Source organism: Canis lupus, chromosome 8 (genome assembly GCF_011100685.1).
Source record: "Canis lupus familiaris isolate Mischka breed German Shepherd chromosome 8, alternate assembly UU_Cfam_GSD_1.0, whole genome shotgun sequence".
In the NCBI taxonomy this organism is placed as follows: domain Eukaryota; kingdom Metazoa; phylum Chordata; class Mammalia; order Carnivora; family Canidae; genus Canis; species Canis lupus.
This window is the reverse complement of record NC_049229.1, coordinates 55,212,024-55,232,818: the sequence shown is the minus strand read 5'-3', so window position 1 is coordinate 55,232,818 and position 20,795 is coordinate 55,212,024. Positions and strand designations below refer to the sequence as shown.

The window sequence follows — 20,795 nt, the reverse complement described above, 5'->3', positions numbered from 1 at the left end:
TCAAGATTCCTTCCAGATTTAAATTAGGAAAGAAAAAAAAGCCACATTGACTTTAAATCAAATTTGGATCTTAATTATCTTCTGAGAATGGATTTTTTTATTACTTGAGATTGTGTTTTAAGACTTAAAGTAACCATAGACTGGTTTGGTGGGGGCTTCTTGTTTTTATCTAAGGGCAAGGAAAAAATTTGCCCTCTGTAGGCATTTAAAATGGAAGAAAACAGTAAAAGGTTCCTCAAAAAATTTAAAATAGTAATACTATATGACTTAGCAACTTTGCTTCTCGGTATTTATCCAAAGAAAATGACAACCTTAACTCAAAAAGATATAAGCACCTCCATGTTCATTGAAGCATTATTTACAACAGCCAAAATAGGGAAATAACCTAAGTGATAGATGAATGGATAAAGAAATTGTGGTATATGTATATATACACACACAACAATATTATTCAGGCATAAAGGTATGAAATCTTGCCATTTGCCACAACATGAATAGACCTTCAGGGTATTATGCTATGTGAAATAAGCCAGAAAAAGACAAATATTGTATGGTGTGTTTTATATATGGAATTTAACTTATGGGTATAGAAAACAGATTTGTAGTTGCCAGAGATGGGGGGATGGAGGATGGAAAAAATGAGTGAACTAAAACGTTTTTTTTAAAGATATTTTATTTGAGAGAGAGGGAGAGTTTGTGTGTACTTGCAGAGGTGGACAGACGGGCAGAGGGAGAGAATTTTCAAGCAGAAACTTTGCTGAGTGTGGATCCAGATGTGGGGCTAGATCCCGCCACCCTGAGATCGTGACCTGAGCTGATATCAAGAGTAGGATGCTTAACCGACTTAGCCATCCAGACAGCCCTGTTTTTGTTCTTGATTTAGTTTAAATCAATTGAATTTTTTATAAAAAAAGTGTGGCATATACACATGGAATAAGGTTTGTCACAGATAAATAATTTTTTTAAGCATCAGACTCTTGGTTTCAGCTCAGGTATGAGATTGAGGCCCAAGTCAACTACATGTTGTGTAGAGTCTACTTGAGATTCTCTCTCCCTTTCCCGTCCCTCCCCCACCCTCTAAGATAAATAAATAAATTTTTAAAGAAACATTAAAAATCTTTCATAGTTTCATCAACTAGAAATAATTATTGTAATCATTTTAGCATATTTCCTTCCAGTCTATTTTCTCTGTTGAAATTTTATGTATTTTGTATTCTAAATTGTATGTATTATATAATAATATATTATGAATTTGCGTGCTTACTATAAAGAATTCACATACAGAAATGAATAAAGGAAAAACTAATACTTCCTATCTTCACAACTTATAATAGTTACAAAAATAACTATAGTGAAAAGTTAATATTATCTATTATACATACATTATATATAATATGATCTATTATATATGCTATATATAATAAAAAATGCTTATATATAATATATAATATAATATATAATATATTATATTATATATATCAAGATGAATATATTATACATTTTATATCGTATATATTATATATAATAATATATTATCAAGATGATATGTATTATCTAATATATATTATCTGTATACTCACTGATGATATTTTTACTGAATTGTTTATACTATACATTCTCTTCTGTAATTTGTTTTTTTTACATAATAATGTATCTAGACATCTTTCAAAGTCCAAATATGTTTGTCTACTCCATTCTAAAAATGGCATATAGTATTCTAATGCATAAACATACTGTACTTTATCTTAATCCCTACTAATAAAGATTTGTAGTTTCTAATTTTTTGAAAAGAAGAAATGGCAGATTAAAATGTATTACACTGTTAGGAGTTTACATATTATTACAATGAATGACAGTGATCATAAATTATTGAGATTTTTCCATTCTAAACCTGCACCTTGGTCATGGATCTTTCCTTCTCTTTATGTTGTAAAGTCACAGCTACATCTTCTACTTTGTATACAGTAGACTTGCCATTGTTGGTTTTGAAGAGCTTTTTAATTAGCAATGATTTAGTTTCTGAAATAGGAAAACTCTTCCATAGTTATCCCCAAAACCCAAATCTGTGGGTTCTCCTTGAAAGCACACTGATTTTATTCAAATATATGGTGGTACATTTTTGTTCTGACCTTAACAAATTCTATTGTGCTACCACATCCTATCTTCTTCATCAGTAGTGGAAATATTGTTCTCCTTCCAAACATAAATTATTTTGCCCCTAATAAACAATATATATGGATAAACAAAAATCAAGAATACTATCTCATAATAATGGTAACACCAAGTTGATCGAAGAAATACCAGGAAAAAGTTTACATATTCCAGGCAGTATGTATATTGACTGTTACCTAGTAGTTTGTGACATCACTAAATGATTTCTAATTATTTTAGGAAGAAGAAATTCTGATAAGCTCTCTAGAAACCTAATCAGATTAAGAGCAATGGCCTTTTCTAAATAAGTAATGTACTTAATAGCCTAACGTAACCAACAATAAAAGCTCAGAAAGAAATATACCCCCAATTTTAGATTCCTAGTTTGCAATTGGTTCTTCTCACTAATGGACAATTTTTTCTAAAGCATTAAAATGTTTATTTGCAAAATACACAATTGTTGCAAATCACTGTGAGTCCTCTGGGAATATATTTTAGTTCAAGTGCATTAAGTATCTAGAAGCTATTCTGTTCTAAATTTGTTATGGAACAAGACCTTCTGGGAAAAATGAAATAAACATGTGGATTGCTAAGTATTTCCATGCACTTTTCCGATAAAGGTACAAAACAAATGATATATTATTTGTGTGCCCTTTAAATGAAGAGGGACTTGGCCATGAAGGTGGCTCCCATGAAATGACATAAATTTCCGGAAGTACTTGATGTATATGCGAATGGTGACCAGGTAAGTGTGGCTAGACATTAAAAGAAGCCTTAAAATAAAATGCCTGCATGTTGGAGATTTCCTTATTTATTGATTTAATTCCTGAGGTTGTCGATTTAATTCCTCATCTTTCTTCTTACTTTGAATTTTGAATTAGAACAGATTTATCCCCTTCTTCTCATTCAAAACCAAAATAGGTGAAAAACATCAAGATGTCTTTAGTTTACCCACCATCCTTAGAGCACTGAGACTGAGGGACCTATTTGGCCATTGTTTAATATGTGGCACATACAACCCTACCCGGGGAAATGAGAACCAATCAGGGACCTATTTAACATATCCCCACTGCCAGAGAGCATATATAATGCACCTAATAAAACCAGAAAAGCAATTAATAATAGAGAAAGGGCCTGTACAAACATATGAAAAGGGAAAGAGAAAAGTGACTGAAACAGAAATTAACTAACGGGGAGTCTTTCCAAAATTTAATTTAATTTTATTCAATTCGGCTTCCTTGGTTGTGGCATTGTACAGTCCAAGAGTTCTTTCTGCAGAAATGTCTGGTCTCCTCATCGAGGCTAAGTTGTCCCATTTCTCTCTGTAAATCAATTCTGTCATTTGTTTTTGCCAGTCCCTGCATTTGCCAGGATTAGCTCTTTTTCGATTTTAGCTCTTACACTTTCATTTTTGAAGCATATCTGCCAGGGATTTTATTTATGAAGTGGTACACAAGAATGAGAGGCCAGGCAGAGAGACGGCACAGCATCAGGAGTGTTTGGCAGGAGAGAAGGAGGGGAATGCAATGGTGGATGGGCAAGTGGTGCGGCCCCAGGTTGAGTGAGTGAAATGAAAAGATTTCTGTCAAGGACTCTGGAGAGGCAGTATGGTACTTTAGTCACGAGAAATATTGGTGTTTCAATGTAAAACAATGAGTCAAATGAAATTGAAGTATGAGACAAAGAGCCAAACAGAGCAAGAATTCATTAAAGAACTGGTACCTGGGCCAAGCAAGGGGGTCTCCCTAGGGCCAGGCCATCTCGTTTATGAGAATATTAGCCAGAGTTTGAAACAGGGCAGGATCCAAGAGTGCTATGGTGAAATTCAGAAGACGTTACTAACCAAAACACAAGGTTCTTTCTTTTCTTTCTTTCGGGGCGGGGCGGGGGGAGGGGCGGGGGGCAGTGGAGGGAGGGATGGAGGGGAGGGAGGGGGGGTGGATGGGGAGGGGAGGGGAGGGAGGGAGGGGGAGGGGAGGAGTGGGAAGGGGAGGAGGAGGGGAGGTGAGGGGAAGGGGAGTGGAGGGATGGGGGAGATGGGGGAGTGAGGGAGATGTACATAGTCAACGAAAGTGCCTTACACCTCCCTCCATCCTCAGCCCTACCTCCCCTCCCTCCTCCCCCTCCTCCTCCTCCTCCTTCTTCCTTTCATCCCAGGTAATCCTCACTTGGGACTATTTTGCCTTCCAGATGACATTTGGCAAATATCTGAAGATATTGTTGGTTATCACATGGACCCAACTCAAAATGTAAATAGTGCTGGAACTAAGAACCCCAGCATTTTGCCTAATCTTGACTAATTCTGAAAATGCAGTTCATTGCTTCCATCCAATTATGTTCTCATTTTTTTTTCTTTCCTCTGCTATTCACCACATTTTCAAATCTAACAAAAAAGAGAAAATTATGAATGCATATGGAAAATAAAGTTAAGGAGATTAGAGACAATAAAAAATAAAAAAGACTGATTTCATTTTCCCTTCATTTTGCTTTACCCAAAGATCTAACTCAATTGAAAAGAGAGATGGTACAAAGGGTGTTAAATTAAAACACACACACATACACACACACACACACACACACACACACACATAAAAAGTAACTAGAAGTTTAGAAAATACCACATCAGAAAAATTTTCTTCAAAGAATAATCTGAAAAAAATTACCAAGTTTATAGATTTTACATTTTGGAGATTCAGGAAGATTCTGCCCTCAAAGATAAAACGATTCAAATCCTAGGCCTACCAGTTAATTATCACGTGCTTTTTCTATAAATCTAAATTATCTTAGGTATTGAAAGAGATTGCAAATAGTCCCTCTTGGGGTTGGGGAATGATTTGCAATATTACATGCAATGTTCTAACAAACCCTATACCTGACCCAGAGTAGGCCTTAGAACTGCAAAAACTTGCAGCACAAAATGACTCCATCTACATTTCTGAACCAAGAGACTTAACCAAACTTTAGCATGGCTTCTAGAAGTATAAGGCCAGGTTCCTAGAATGACCTCAGACTTCCCTTAAAATCTCTACCTAAGAAATTTCAACATTGCTGGGTGAATTTGCAGTTTGTTCCAACCAAAACCTGGTAATAGGTGGCTAGGGCCTGGAACGCCCTCTTAGGCAAATTTGTTTAGAAGACTTGCATTGATAAATCCCTTTCTGTCCTTTTGATACAGATCTCCTACCACCCAGCACTGTCTTCCCAAGGACCTAGAGGTAGTCTCTGAAATGCAAACATTCAGGAGATAGCTCTGGTTGGGGAGTAAGGACCTAACTTCAGTGGGCACATTGCTCTAACTTAACAACTACCTTCATCAAAAGACAGGAGACGTCTGTTCCTCCTTTGGATAAGTACCAATTAGCAAACCCAGATGACTGCCTGACTCACATAGACCCAATCCCCCTCAGTGTCCCTGTGCCTTTCCTTTAGCACACCCCAGCATTTAAAAAGTCTTGTGCCCTTCGTTTTGGTGAAGCTGAGCTCATATACTCTGGACTCTCTTCTCAACTGCAATAGTTATCACCAAATAAAATCTGCCTTTACCACCTTTTACTGCTGTCCAGGTTTGTTTCTCTTGGATAGCCCTTATAAGCAACAACAGCAACCATAGTAGGAACTGTTCAAGTGTGGTGGTTTCCTAAAAATACCACTGGCAGAATAATGAAAAGGATAATGAGATATCTGTGAATGGAAATTTTCTTATAGAATACTGTTCTGACTGTTCCTTTTAGAAAAGAATGAAAAACTCCATTAGTTAGGCTCAGGCTAGATATTGTGGACACTTGTTTTAGAATATATTGTCCATCAAAGATAACTCTGTCCTGGTTACCATGATTGGATCAGAAAAACATTTTATGAAAAGTAAGCAGAATGACAAAAGCCAATTCCTAAAGTGATACAAGCTGATATGATTCCATTTATGTAATTTTTTTGAAATGACAAAATCCTAGAAATAGAGCACAAATTAGTTGTTGCCTTTAATTAAGGAAGGGGTGGAAGGCTGGCAAGAAATGGGAGGGATTTTTGTTTTGTTGGAAATGTTCTGTATTGCTCTATTAATGTCAATATCCTTGTGGTGATATTGTATTACAGTTTTGCAGGATGTTACCAGGGGAGCAAAGTAGGTATTGGAATGACGATGGGATGACTGTATTATTTCTTACAATTGCACTTGAATCTACACTTATAACTCAATATAAAAGTCAAAAATTATGGTAAAATAAAGATTTTTAGACCAAAAAAAATTTAGTGTTTAAATATTAGTTGAACACTAGTTTTTCCAAATTAAAAAAATCAATTAAGTCTATGATGATTTATAGATAACATTCCTCCACAACTAGATCTTAGGAACAACTTAGTCAATGAATTAATAGCTCTCTGATTCAGCAGAAATCTTTAGGGATCAGTTAGATACAAACAGGAACAGGAAACAAGTGGGAAACAGGGTTGAAACCTCAGTCAGAAGTGGGTTTTCCCACTGATAATTTAAAACTTAGTTAACTCAGTAATTTTCCACATGACAACAAGGAAGGGAACCAAATACAGGGGACCCAAATAGCCAAGCCACAATCTAAAGAGGCCATAAATATCACACTCAATCTCAGTTGCGTCTATTCAAAAGAAGAAAATAGATGAATCTTAAGAGTGGCCTACTTGGAAGCGGTGGTGGAAGAAGAGATTATACATACTCTTTTCTTCCACCTCTGCCTTTTTATTCCAAAATATCTAAACTTATAGACTTGATCTTAGAAAGAATTTGTTATAAGGATTGGTCACTTTAAGCAGTACGGTTATATTAGGAGGAGTTTAAAAGTCTAGTTCAGAACCCACTTTGAAAATTATTTTTATTCAATATACTACGATAATCACTTATCATACCCAAAACTTTCTGAAATCTAGGCACTTAGGAGGGGCAGCCTGGATGGCAGAGGAAGGGCAGATCTATGAGTCATAGTTGTTCCACCTCACTAGTAGTTTGCTTTAAGACTTTGAATCTTTACTGACCTACTGAGAAGAGCAAACTGTTCTTGACTGGAACATTCTTATTTTTCAAAGTATAGGAATTTGAAGATTAGTGTTGAGGCCACTGGAATAGGAATGGAGACCTAAACATAAAATTGCAACTATGCACTTGCTAAAGACTTCTAAGAGCTAGATCATTTCTATTTTCATCTTCATATTCTTCTATGATTTTTATTATAGGACTGCTTTCCAGAAAGGGAGTGAAGCAAAGAAACAATTATAGACTGTATAAAATTAAGTCTCCTTTTATTTTTTTAAAGATTTTATTTATTTATTTATTTATTCATGATAGAGAGAGAGAGAGAACTCGGAAGCTAAGCAGGGTCGGGCCTGGTTAGTACTTGGAAGGGAGAGAGAAAGAGAGAGAGAGAGGCAGAGACACAGGCAGAGGGAGAAGCAGGCTCCATGTCAGGAGCCGGACGCGGGACTCAATCCCCGGACTCCAGGATCGCGCCCTGGGCCAAACGCAGGCGCCAAATCGCTGAGCCACCCAGGGATCCCCAAGTCCCCTTTTAAAATAGAATAAAATAGAATAGAATAAGTACAATCTCATGCCAAAGATTAGAGTTCATTAAGGGATTACATAGATTAAGGGATGACATATGGTCATCTATATTTCCTCAGCTCTGCTAGATTTTAAAATAATTCAGTAAACCGGATTTTTTTTCAGTAAACCAGTTTGTATTATTCTCTGAATACATTAATGCATACCTAGTGGTTAATAATTAAAAAATTATTTTTAAATATGCTACCTCATTGGATCCTCAATTCTTTGACAATAGCCAGAATTATATGTGTGATCAAACCACTGTTAATACTCTCCATTACAGATTAAGGATGTTCAACTTTGTCTAATGGTGTGGAGAGGCTTAGTAAGAAAAGAATCAAGAATTAAAGAGATTGTATAGGATAGAAACCCCTGGTACTTTGAGCGATTGGGGGAGGGGAGACGATTAAAGACCTGTTCAGAGTGAACTAAGACAGGAATGACAGATGAAACAATTGAAGCAGCTGATATAGACAAGCCGTTTATGAAGCTCTTCTCTAAAGGAGAGCAGAATAATAGTGGAAAGCAAGTAAAAGACATGGAAACTAAGTAAGGGAATATTATTGCATTTTGAATGCTGATGGGAATGATAAAGTAGAGGGAAATTTGCAGAGGTGGAAGGATTAACTGGAAAACCCCTGGGAGAAGTAGACTTTAGCTAAATTATGAGTTCTCATTGCATATGTGGACATGGCGTCTGTGCTGAGGAGTTCAAGATCCTATAGAGTATGAGCAAAAGTAGAGAAAGAGAAGATTCTAGGGCTTTTCAGAGCTAGTAGGAGCTGAGCAATCAGATTTATTAAAGGAAATTTCTCTCACCAAGCTTAGTCTCCTCTTAGAACGTTGCTTTTCCATATAACAAAATCCTTCAGTCCAGTTAAAATGTTTTGGGAAGTTGATATAGTGGTGCACGGGATCCATTTAGTAAGAGGAGGGAGGAGGAGATTCTACTGGCCTGGCATTTTGACAGTGGTATAACCTAGGTTTGCCCTTCCCTGCTCAGTGTTGACTAACTGGGCGCTTTGAGGGGAGAGTGGAAGGTGTGCATGAGGAGTTCAGGAAAAACAGCCCCAAATCTTCACCAGGGTTAGGGAGCAGAACACGGACATTTGGTTAAACACTATGCAATCTGAATTTCTTGTCCAGAATTCAGCTTATCATGTTAGTAACATCCCCAAAGGCATTTAAAGTTAAAATGTTATAGATACTATTGGGCTCTACACCATCATTATGCATGAGAGTTTTCAACGGACCTAATACCTGTAGCACAATATTAGAAACGGACCTGTGGAAAATGATGTTCCGTAAAATGAGGAATATGCTTGCCCTATTCATTTCCCAGTATTCAAATATTATCCATTCAGTTTACAACTTTAACCCTTATGTCAACTGGTACCTACTCAACTTTTGGCAATTTCTATATAATCAGTTAGGAATTACTTCCATAATGTATAAAAACCCAAATCTCTTCCCAAATATTCTTTATTTCCTTTCCAAGACTTATGATTTTATGGTCAAGGATCAGCAACAACCTATGCTACATTTGCTGTCTCTCTCATCCCTGTAGTGAAGGTATCACCCGTTTCATCACGTTATACAAAATTATACACACTTCAAAACTCCCCTGGTTTTAGGGACAGTACTGTGTCTTTGAGGAAGAGCAGGGCAGGATAAGCCATATGTGAAATCACCCTCCTTGTGCTCACTGGAGTTTTCTCTACATTTTCTTCCTCCCTACTTCCTCTATTATTCTCTTAGTATCCTCCATCCTTCCCTGAATGCCCCACATCCTGCATGTTCTTCTCATTTGTGCATTGTAATTGTCCTCACTCAGAAATCTAAGTGTAAGTTGACTCACCCCAAACAGGCTTATTATGCTATTTTCTCAATAAAGAAGACATTTTCAAGGCACTTGGGTGGCTCAGTGGTTGAGCATCTGGCTTGGGCTCAGGTCGTGATCCCACGGTCCTGGGATCGAGTCCAGCATCAGGCTCCCCCAAGAAGCCTACTTCTCCCTCTGCCTATGTCTCTGCATCTCTCTGTCTCTCATGAATAAATAAACAAAATCTTTAAAAAATGAATAAAGAAGACATTTTCATATTCACCTCCAAGACCATAGAACTTTCCGTCTTGTTACTCAACTATTACGAAGAGACTATCCTCAGTGTCTTCAGTTGCTATAATTCCTTTATAGATGTGTAGCTATTTTCAGGTCAAATGTAACCCAAATATTCAGGAAAAGGAATGGATCATATGACTCTGTCTTTTTCTTCCTCTGAAGCAATATGCTTCATACCATCTTTCCACAGGTAGAGAACACAATGACTATTCAAATCTCAGACTGGAAATTCCAAGTGAGGAGTCTGACTGGCCTGCCCAGATCAGAGGTGCATGCTGGGTCTCATTCTGAGCAGTCTAGGGGATGGGTTACATTGGCTGGCTGGTCCTAGCTCATTTATCACATCTGTGTAGCCATGGGACATTGGGTACCATGACTGACCTCTTGACTAGAACACAAGACATGGGGAAAAAATCAAGTGGTGAAAAGAAATATCATTGGTAGAAAAGAATGATAAAGAATGATAATAGGTTTCTCGTGCTATCCAAAAGTAGAATGTACCTATGAAAACTTTCGTAAACAGACACGATGTAAAGCAAAGAAGACATTACCATTAATTTACATGGAAAACATTTTGAGCATTCCCAGATCCCAAAAATAGCCTCTTTTAGATTTTTCTGATACCTTAGGACACATCTTGCTAACTCATGCACAAAATAAATCAAGATAAAGCACAGATGCTCACAGACACACTTCAAAGCTCTGGCAGCTTGCTGCTGAGATGCTGATGTAGTTCCCAGAAGGAGCCTGATGGTGCCACTCTTGCTGCTGGGGGTGCGCGCTGCCTCTATCACAGCTCACTGTAAAACAAAGCTTAAAACTACTTTTGGTTTTTGTGTTTTCTCGTAAGATCAAAAATCCTCTCTGGATTCTCTTTTGATTAGCGAAAACAGGTTATGATGCAGGTCTTTTGTAAAAGCAAAGTGGCATAACACCAATTTCTAAAAAATGGAGGGTGCCAATAGATAAAAGGTATAGTTACCACAGTTAATACAGTGAAGGAAATTTACCCTCATTTACAAAATTTACAAAAGAGGCTAGAACTTGCTAAAGTACTAAAAACATTTTATATGTGTAAATGTAAAGAAAGATATACATATATATGCACTTTATCTTCTATTTATTTTATATGTATACATGTATGTGTATATATTACTTATATACTATATATCCATATAACCTACTATTCATATGTATTATGTACATGTGTTTATACTTTCTAATGCATAAATATATGTTTCTCTACTTAAACATTTGAAAATTCTAAAAACCCTAAGGCACTTCCAAAGAGAAGTATAAAAAAACCTTGAGCAGATACTTGCCATTTCTAACTATTCTGCAGTCCTCTGAAACAAGTTACTCACACAGCTCTATGTCTTTGAGCACTTCTAGAAAATCCCATTAAAGAACATTGTTCCCTCTTATAACCCTTTGGCTGCGAATAATTGTAATAGGGAGAATGACCTGTGTGTGCATTTCTTACTTATGATGGCATATGTGAAAGTCAGAGGAGCAAGGACCACGTCCTCTGTGTTCAAACCTTTACTTTCATTATTCTTAGTATTATCTTTAGCAAAGAATAGCTCTTGCAGGAGTCATATTCCTGCCTTTAGCCAGGGGCAAGTAGAGATTTTGAGATTAGCAGCTGAGATAATACATGATAGTTAGTTCTTTACCTGGGTTGGTTTATGTAAGACTGAATAATGATGGCAGTTGCTGTATTAAGTGCTTTGGGGCAAAGCCGAGGTCATTACTTAGGGCATGAATACTACTGGACAAATCCCAGCATGCTCTTTGTCTGATTAATCCAGGTGTGTGTGTGTGTGTGTTGCTTTGTCTGCTTTATATGAACCGTAAGATTCGTTTGGAAGGGAAGCAAAAGGTAGAAGAAATTATAGAAGGGAAGGATGCAGTTTGAAAGTGGAAAGTTGAATTAAGCATCGAATTGCCTTTCATTTTATTCAATTATTTGTTCATTTAATCATTGTTTTATTAAATTTACTTTATTAATTGTACCACTTAGTGAAGTTTTGCTCAGTAGCAGCTAATGTACACAGTGATGGAAAAATATTGCTAAATAGATAACATTGGCTGTTCCCTTCTTGTCCTCCTGTTTGGCTCCTGGGTACCAGTTAGGTCTTTTATGTCACAGCTGGTGAAGGTGCTTTGCCATCCTCTCTGGGCCACTCTGTAGTTCCAGCTACCAAAAGTGATACGCCAATGCTGGGAGTCCCAAAACCTGACACTGTAGTGCTTCTATTAGGTGTATCATCTGGTAAATATATTTATGAATATAATGAGAAAGATTGGCAGTTAGGACATGTGGCCCTTAGAGACATGGGGTAATGTATTTCATAGATATATTCTTGAAATGCCTTTTCCTATTGGGGTTGAGTTTTGGGGTCTAGTCTCTGCTTCCCAGCGGTAGGAAGGGATACATTGATTAAAAAGAAATAAAACTAAGTGCTATGATCTTAGTTTTTAAGGAAAACAAAAAATCCATTTTCCTTTAAAATAAAAAAGGGGGCATCTGTCTTTGATTTTTCATTGCTAACTTAATGCTAATACCCACATCACACTCAAAGTGACCCTGGCAGATGTTTGATAATGAGTCTGCTTAGAAATTCATCCCAGAAAGTGAAGTCTGCAGGGGAAATCCAAGACTCTAGCATGTAGGAACTAGCTTCAAATAAGCCCAAAGCCTGATTGCACACTTGCACTTGTGCCGAGGTTTCCATGGGCCAGTTACTAAAAATATGAGTAATTGAGAGCCAGATACTTCCCCGGTGCCAGTCTTACCACAGGGACCAATATAAACTGTGCCCTTTATTGAGTGCGTGATACAATTAAAGACGATATTGAATCTAAGGAAACCATGGCTAAATAACTTTCTCTTCATAAATTAGTTTGAAAATCTTTTACATAAAATGAATGGCAATTTTTAAAATTTAACAGCAAAGCATCGGAGAGACAGGGAATTGGACAGGCTGGTTGTTTGTAGTCACACATGGATGTAAACAAGTATATAAAATAATAGTAGTAATAATAATAATACAATGAGCCTGTGGCAAGCATTTCTGTAGAGTTTTTGAATGTCAAGGACATTTTGCATATGTTTTTCAAATCGTCATGTGTTTATTGAACCTATGACTCTTTTTGGGTTCTCTTTGCAACAAACACCCTACTGTACCAAAGTCAGAAAACAAGGAGCAAATAATTAGGGTTCAGGCAAGGCTGAGTCCATCATGAACCGGCAGAGATTGCTCTGAAATGGCCCACTCACTCTCCCATGGTTTGCATGAGCACTAGAGCCACACACAGGTAGTAGTGAGAATGAGAGTTCTCAAGTCAGATCAGCTGGGCTTTGTTCCCAATTTAATCACCACCACCTTTAGTCTATTATTTACCTTCTCCAAGTCTCCATTTCCTCAAATGTGAGATGGGAAATATAATCACATTTCCCTCCAAAGCTTTTTGCAAGGATTTACTAATTGAGGAAAATAAAGCATTTGGCCCAATGCCTGGCATACTGCAAGCTCTCTACAAGTGTTAGTGGTTGCTATTATCATAGACACATATATTGCATTCTTGTAAATGAAAGAAATCTTTCCACATCCACATATTGTCTCTGGGATTTGCTCAGATGGGAAGGATGCTTTCTTAGAAATGAGAACCACAGTATATCTTAAAAAAAAAAAAAAAAAAAAAAGTAGGAGACTGTTTGAAACCCAGGATAGATGAGCTTATTGTTTTTTTGTTTTTTTTTTTATTTATTCATGATAGACATAGAGAGAGAGAGAGGCAGAGACACAGGGAGAGGGAGAAGCAGGCTCCATGCAGGGAGCCCGACGCGGGACTCGATCCCGGGACTCGAGGATTGCGCTCTGAGGTCAAAGGCAGGCACCAAACCGCTGAGCCACCCAGGGATCCCCGAGCTTATTGTTTTGCGTAGTACTTTAGCAAGTCTTAAAATATACACTGTTGTTCTGGAGCGTGGTAGAAGAAGTAAGCTAAAATACACTAATAATGAAAAACAAGGATTATATTTTTTTTTAGAAATGGAGGTGGAGGGCAGCACCGGTGGCTCAGCGGTTTAGTGCCTGCCTTTGGCCCTGGGGCGTGATCCTGGCATCCTGGGATCGAGTCCCACGTCGGGCCCCCTGCATGGAGCCTGCTTCTCCCTCTACCTGTGTCTCTGCCTCTCTCTCCGTCTCTCATGAATGAATAAATAAAATTTAAAAAAAAGAAAGAAATAGAGGTGGAGACAGTGATGTTGATGCAGGAAGAAATGGGAGGAGAAGAAAGATAAAAGAAGGATCCAATTAGACAACTGGAAAGAATTTCCAATAACTTATTGGCAAGTAGAAGGCTAAACAGAACAAACGACAGTATGAGTTTGTCATATTAGACAAGACTGAGGGGGGCACCTGGGAGGCTCAGTTAGGCCTCTGATTCTTGATTTCAGCTCAGGTCATGATCTCGGGGTCCTAAGATTGAGCCCTCCTTTGGCTACATGCTCAGTGGGGACTCTCCTCTCCTTCTGTCTCCCCCCAACCCCTGGCTCTCTCTCTCAATAAATAAATCAATCTTAAAAAAAAAAAAAAAAAGGAAAAAACAGTTACTTCGGGATGGGGATTTTTGAGACTGTTACCTTTTTTGGATTGCTTATAAGTCTCAGTAAAAATCTGTTTCATGAACCAACCGTGTGTTAGCATGCGTTGTGCAAAAGCAGGGAGCAGAGGCAGCCAGTGGGGGAAGGCAGTGGTATGGGGAGGAAGGAAAGCAGAAGCCACTGGAGGCTTCCCAACAATTAAGGACAGAAACCCATGGGGCCAGCTGCTGCAAACATGCACGCCCATCGGAGCAGGGTCTGAATGTCCAGGGTGTACAGTATACAGAAATCACAGGAAATAATGACCCCAGAAGACCAGAGGAGGCGGAGACATCTGAGTTACATGTTCGTAAGGTACACACACCCATTAAAGCATGCATCTCACATATCACATTTTTCATACAATTCTCACACAATTTTCATACAAATTTTTATGTCTGTTGTTTTCTATTTAGTTTGCTCAATTCATTAGTCCTTTATGATACCAATTTAAGAAAGCAGAAACATTAGGAGGCAGAAAAATGTATTTGTTTCCCAAAGGTGTTTGTTCCCTCTGGATTTAAAGGAACACAATGGCCAGAGTTTCATGTTGCATTCTATTTTTTTTTTTCTAGACTTTATCTTACTCTCCTTTGCTATGGTATCAACCCTTCTCTACAGATGTGTGTTGTGACATTTAAGAGCTAGTGGCACTGTGGATGAATAGGCAGGAGAGAATGAAGCAGCTCAGCATCTCCCCTTCCTCTCCTTTCTCTCCCCAGGAGCCTACTCACTGAGCAATGAGTTGTGCCTGTGCTCAAGCAGACCTCCAACTGGATCTCTAACTCGGCTTTCACAGCAGCTGCCCACGTGCCTGGTTTCTAGAGACTTCTGATTCTTCATAGGCTAATAGTTAAAGGCCCCACAGAGTTTCCTGCAAAATGCTAATCTCATTTATATTAAATAAAGCAACTCAATCTGAGGCTTTTTAGAGGTCGAAGCTACAGCTTTCATCAGATGGACTTAATCTATAGGATACTGTCACTGAAGTGCTTGAATTATTTTGCTCTAGAAACCATGAAATGGTGCACACTCTTGGTGTTATTATCTTTATTAAATTATACCATATTTCACTGTTGCTAGCACTAAAGTAGTCCATAATCTGCATCAGATAATTTGCCGGTAGGGATTATTTTCACTACAACCCTGTGAGGTATAAACTCATATTTGCCCCATTTTAGGGATGATGAAACTAAGGCTAGCAGGTATGATATTTTCTAAACACTGTGTCACGGGAAGGTGGCATAATCCAATTCAGAACCTGTGCTCTCGGGGTGCCTGGGTGGCTCAGTGGTTGAGCGTCTGCCTTTGCCTCGGGTTGTGATGCTGGAGTGCCTGGATGGAGTCCCACATCGAGCTCCCTGCAGGAAGCCTGCTTCTCCCTCTGCCTGTGTCTCTACCTCTCTTTCTCTCTGTGTCTCTCATGAATAAATAAATAAATCTTAAAAAAAAAAAAAAAAGAACCCGTGCTCTTTACCACTATTCTGAGCTTGCAGAGCCTAGCTGAACAGTAATGTCACCTGTCAATTCCATTCCACTCTGTGCTTGTAGAAGTTGCCTCCAGAGAGAAAGTGTCACCTTCATTCCTGGGGCCCAGATGCAGTACCTTGCACCTCCATTCTTGCCTAAGATCAGAGAAGAGGGAGGAGGTGGAAGCCAAAAAGCCCCACATGCAATTTCATCCATCTGATATGCCAGACCAGCCTGTATTGCGTGTCACTCCACATCAGGCAGAAAGCGAGGTCGAATTAAATCCGTCTGTCAAGACACCCAGATTTGCAGCAAGTAGAGATGCTCTTTACTCTTTATGTGAAAGCTCTGATTGAAAAGACAAAAAGAATTTAATCACTCACTCCACATTGCTGCTCTGGTAGTTCCAAAGTTTTTGACTTGCCTTCTCCCTTTGCCTGCCCCCCTTTCTTTGGAAAACCAATGTGCACTGTTTTGTTTGGGATAAGCCTCCCCCCCCCTCCCCCAGCTAAGCTTCAATAATTGGATTACTCACACACTGTGTGAGTAGCTCTTATAAGTCAGCCGTTTATGGAGCTGAGCAAACAGACAGGTGCTGGACCAGAAAGGGCACACTTTTCCAGGGTTGGCTCAGAGTCCTCACGATGCTTTAAAGTTTGATGGTCTGAAGCTGAAATGCCAGTGCAACCTGCAGGTGATCAAAAAGGACAGTCCAGGGGTGCCAGTCACTCGGGTAGAGGGACCCAGAACCAGAGGGCAAACAAGCAGTTGGAGGACTTGTGGGTTTTTGCCTGAATCTCTCTGAATATCCAGTGAGATTAAGGTCAGGAGATTATAGAAATACATTACCAGAGGCAAAGCAGCCTCCTCTTAGCACAATGGACTCAAATGAATGCCCTGGTTTGGGCGACCTTGGTAAAATCTAAGGGTGTAAATAACTATTTGTCACAAGTCATTAACCGGCTATGTTGTTGAACTAAAAGAAATGGAAGTAGGGGCCATTCATTCCAACCGAGACTTTTCTGTCTGGGACGAAGTGGGAACCCCTGAAAAGCTGTTGACCTAGATGAATCCAAAAATGTAGTGAGTCTCTCCATTACCGCACATGGAAACGCACACAATTCTTAAAGGGTCCCTGCTCCCTATCTAGATGTCACTGCAGTTATTGAAGTAGAAGATAAGACATGCTGGGTTTGTGCATCTCAGGTGGATTCAGGACATCTCTTAAAGAAGTTTTCACCCTGTATTGCATTGCAATTATATATTGCTTTCCCCCTCCATGAGACGATGATATGAATTCCTCTTACACGTGGCTGCTTCTTTTATCCATCTTATCTCCCTAGTGTCTGATGTTGTTTTGTAGACAAAGTACTGAGTAAATACTGTGTATTAAATGACACGAAAATGACGATCATATTGGGGGCATCTTTTTCAAAAGGGCCTTACACGGGTAGTCTCCAATCCTTAACAGCAACCCTTCAAAATAGCTGTTTTCTGCATTTTACAAAACAAGGAAATTTAAGCTAACACATTTTTAAGCGGGGTATGGAAGGCTACATAGCTCATGAGAGGCATAAGAGAGAAGTCAGTCTGAGGTCATAACAAGAGTTATTCCAGGAGAAAGTTAGAATGATGAAGAAAGAAAGGAAAAAGTGTCCAAAAACGTTCATTCGCTAGAAACCCCTGTTGTGGCCGTCTGCAAAAACATTTAACCTTGACTGCCTTGGTTGTATTTCTGTAAAATGTGAGAATTACCCATCGCCTACAGGTGACAGCTAAATTAGATAATCTCCTGAGGCCATTTCAGCTATAGAAAAACAAATTTTGACCATTGCTATTTTTGGATTAACATGAAGTATTAACTTAAAACAATATTGCAATGCCTTTCATTTTCCAAGTAAGAGAATTATATTGTGGCATAAACATGCTGTAAACCGCTCAGTTTGTTCTCTTGTCTAACTATTTTAAACACATTTAGCTGAGACTTGGAATTCTTTAAGGGAGCACCAGGTGACTCAAGAGATCTGAAGCAGGTGGACAAAAGCTCTGGAAAGCCTGCTTTCTTGAATGCATTCTTCTTGTTGGCAATTAAATATCAGTGAAGGCAGAGGCTTGAGAATGACCAAGTTGAAATGACATATAAGCCGGTGTTCAGATTCCCATTTTCTTGGTACAGAATCATGGTGTTTTGAGCAAGGACCAAATAAAAACAGAGGAGAGCTAGTGAAAGGAGCTTATTTTTCTTTCTTTTAGGAGACAGGCAGATTTTAGGCAAGATTTTAGGCAATCACTAAAGGCAGGGGTCAGGGAAGAGGTGAGGCACAGAGCTCAGTGGAAATTGCCTTCAGGATCAGATCTGTTGAAGAGAAGCGATGAGAAGAATGTAGCTCAGAACTCATTAGAACACTGAGGTCTGGTCTTTCCCGTTGAATGACTGGGCTCTCCCTAATGGCTCCATTCCTCACTCCTCTTTTTACTCTCCTTTGAAACCCCTGCAATCTCTCTTCCACTCCTACCATTCTAATGAGAATTCTGTCTTCAAAATTACTCTAATAATTGTAGTTGAAAACTGCAACATGTCCTGTAGGGCAAAGCATTTATACTGCTCTGTGTTCCCCAGTAAACATATAAATATTTGTTAAATAAATGAGTTTAAAAATGGAGGAAGTAGACACAGAACAATGCAACAAATGCCAAAGTGCTACAGAATGAGTTTACTTCCCAGCATCTACATTTTTGAAACAGAAGCCACATGGAGGGATTCTAGGGCTCCAGGAAGCTAGAGACTATGCTATCACTGCCCAAAAAGCTTAAAATCAAGTTATGGTTACAAGGCCATTGACCTCTTCTTTCCTTGCTTATTCAGAATCCGATGAAGATAGGTCTTCTGCACACTTGGCTATAAGTGCAGGATGCAGACTGGGGGAGAAGAATGAAGTTGGATGCAGAACTAAACCTATGAGTGGGAAGGAGATGTGGTGTCACAGTTTTGCATGGTGCCAGGCTGTGTTCCACAAAGAGCCATACCAGTTCAGAAGGTCAGGAACCCTCCTGTGTCTTGTGAGTCCGCACTATCTGCAGCACCGAGCATGTAAGTGGATATCACATAAATATTGGGTGATTGATTAAAAGAATTAGTATATGCATGAATGCAACTGGAAGTATTTATTCTAGGACAAATGACACACACACACACACCCTTCCACACACACACAAAACCTAGAGTGAGAACATCTTTAAATTATGGTTTGAATCTGAATAGAGGCTAATCAGTGCAAAAATAAATGAAAAGTGATATAACAAATTTAGGCCGTGATTGCATGGTCTACATTTCCAAGGAAGGCCCTGATATTCATCAGACAAATGTGGCCTCAGGCTTGAAAGTAAATGCCAAAGTAAGCCAAGGTGTGCCATAGATTTTACTGGCCTCCTCTGTCCTTTTCCCAGAGGAGTAAAATATATAGACTTATGTTTTCTCAGTTTTAACTTTAGGGCTGACATCCATCACTGCTCTTAGATGGCTTACGGAGAGGAACTCTGTAAAGGCACACCATCTCTTTTCTCTTTCCTCCTCCTTGCCTGTGCTTTGCACTTTTGTAAGTCATTTTGGTCAAGGTGTGATAGATCCTAGTTTGGCTCAATCATCAATGAGACGGCGCTAAATAAGTCATCCACAGGACTGTCCCCAAGCCCTGCCATCTCCCTCCCTCTCCTCACATATGGGAATGACTATGGAGGGATTTATGTGGAGATGCCTTTGGGCTTCACAATCAGCACTAAAGTGTACATTCGCAATGTAGGATTTGTCCAACATTATCAAAATTCACCCACCCTGACAAAATATGGCTTCTACTTCTGACTGAAGTTTATTTTAATTCTAAGAGTATAAATAGAAAATGAACAGAAAAAGAGCCAAGATTTTCTTTCTTTCTTTCTTTTTAGAAGAGGCTTACAGCTCTGATACTAATCAGTGTTTGATAAACAGAGATGGCAGTGGAAAAAGGATCAAATGACGGATGTAAAATCCATCATTAACACACAACCATGTGAGATTATTCACTTTCTCATCCTGTCCTAAAAGTGTCCAAGTAAACCCTGGGCTTGTGAGTAAGAGTGATTGTTGATGAGTAATAGGAAACAATTAGGAAAGGCTTTTCTCCAAAAAAGAAGAAAAAAAAAAAAGGAAAAGCTTTTTTCCCCCTTTTCTTACTTCTCCATTTGTGAGTTGGAAACACTGTCCATGACAACCCATAAGCATTCCATCAGATTCCTTACTAATATAACCTGATTTTATTCATTATAGCAATCTACTCAGCCCCACCATCCCTCACAGCAAGGCAGACCATTAGATGTCCAATGAGATGAACTGGAACTTCTTGGAAAAACTTTCTCTTTTCTAATAAAAACATTCAGATGTAGGTGGAACCTATCTTCCCTCTTATACTTACTTTAAACATGAACATGATGACTGAAGTTGTGATAATGACATGGCAAGAGAGTGTCATCAACATGGTAAGCATGGCAGAAAGCTCCAGATGACATCACTGTATGTCCGAAATCAACACCAGTCAATGTCTACCTCTTATCACTTCAGGAAAAATAAACAAATAAACAAAAGAAACAGAAAACTTGTTTGCCTAAGCCATAATTTATCTGTTACCTACAAAATAATACAAACTAAGTGAAAGATAAGGTATGATTCCTGACAATGGCACTGAACTTGGAATAGTCAATAATACAGTTCTTTAAAATGGCACATGGCTATGAATTTCATGCCACAAGTTCAGGTGTGCAAATAATACAATTTCTGTCTTATTCCACTAGCAGACTAAAAA

General features: G+C 38.6%; 1 long non-coding RNA gene across 2 annotated transcripts; it reads right to left on the bottom strand.

Annotated features, from left to right (window-relative positions):
* Positions 1 to 4,298: 4,298 nt before the first annotated feature.
* Positions 4,299 to 20,538, bottom strand: LOC119873014. 2 transcript variants are annotated; one of them, XR_005362918.1, is made up of 5 exons: positions 20,409 to 20,538; positions 16,496 to 16,648; positions 16,011 to 16,308; positions 10,525 to 10,639; positions 4,299 to 4,534 (listed from the first exon to the last, which is right to left on the bottom strand). It is a non-coding gene; the product is annotated as an uncharacterized LOC119873014 (long non-coding RNA). The 2 variants fall into 2 exon arrangements; XR_005362919.1 differs by lacking the exon at positions 10,525 to 10,639.
* Between the last annotated feature and the right edge of the window lie 257 nt (positions 20,539 to 20,795).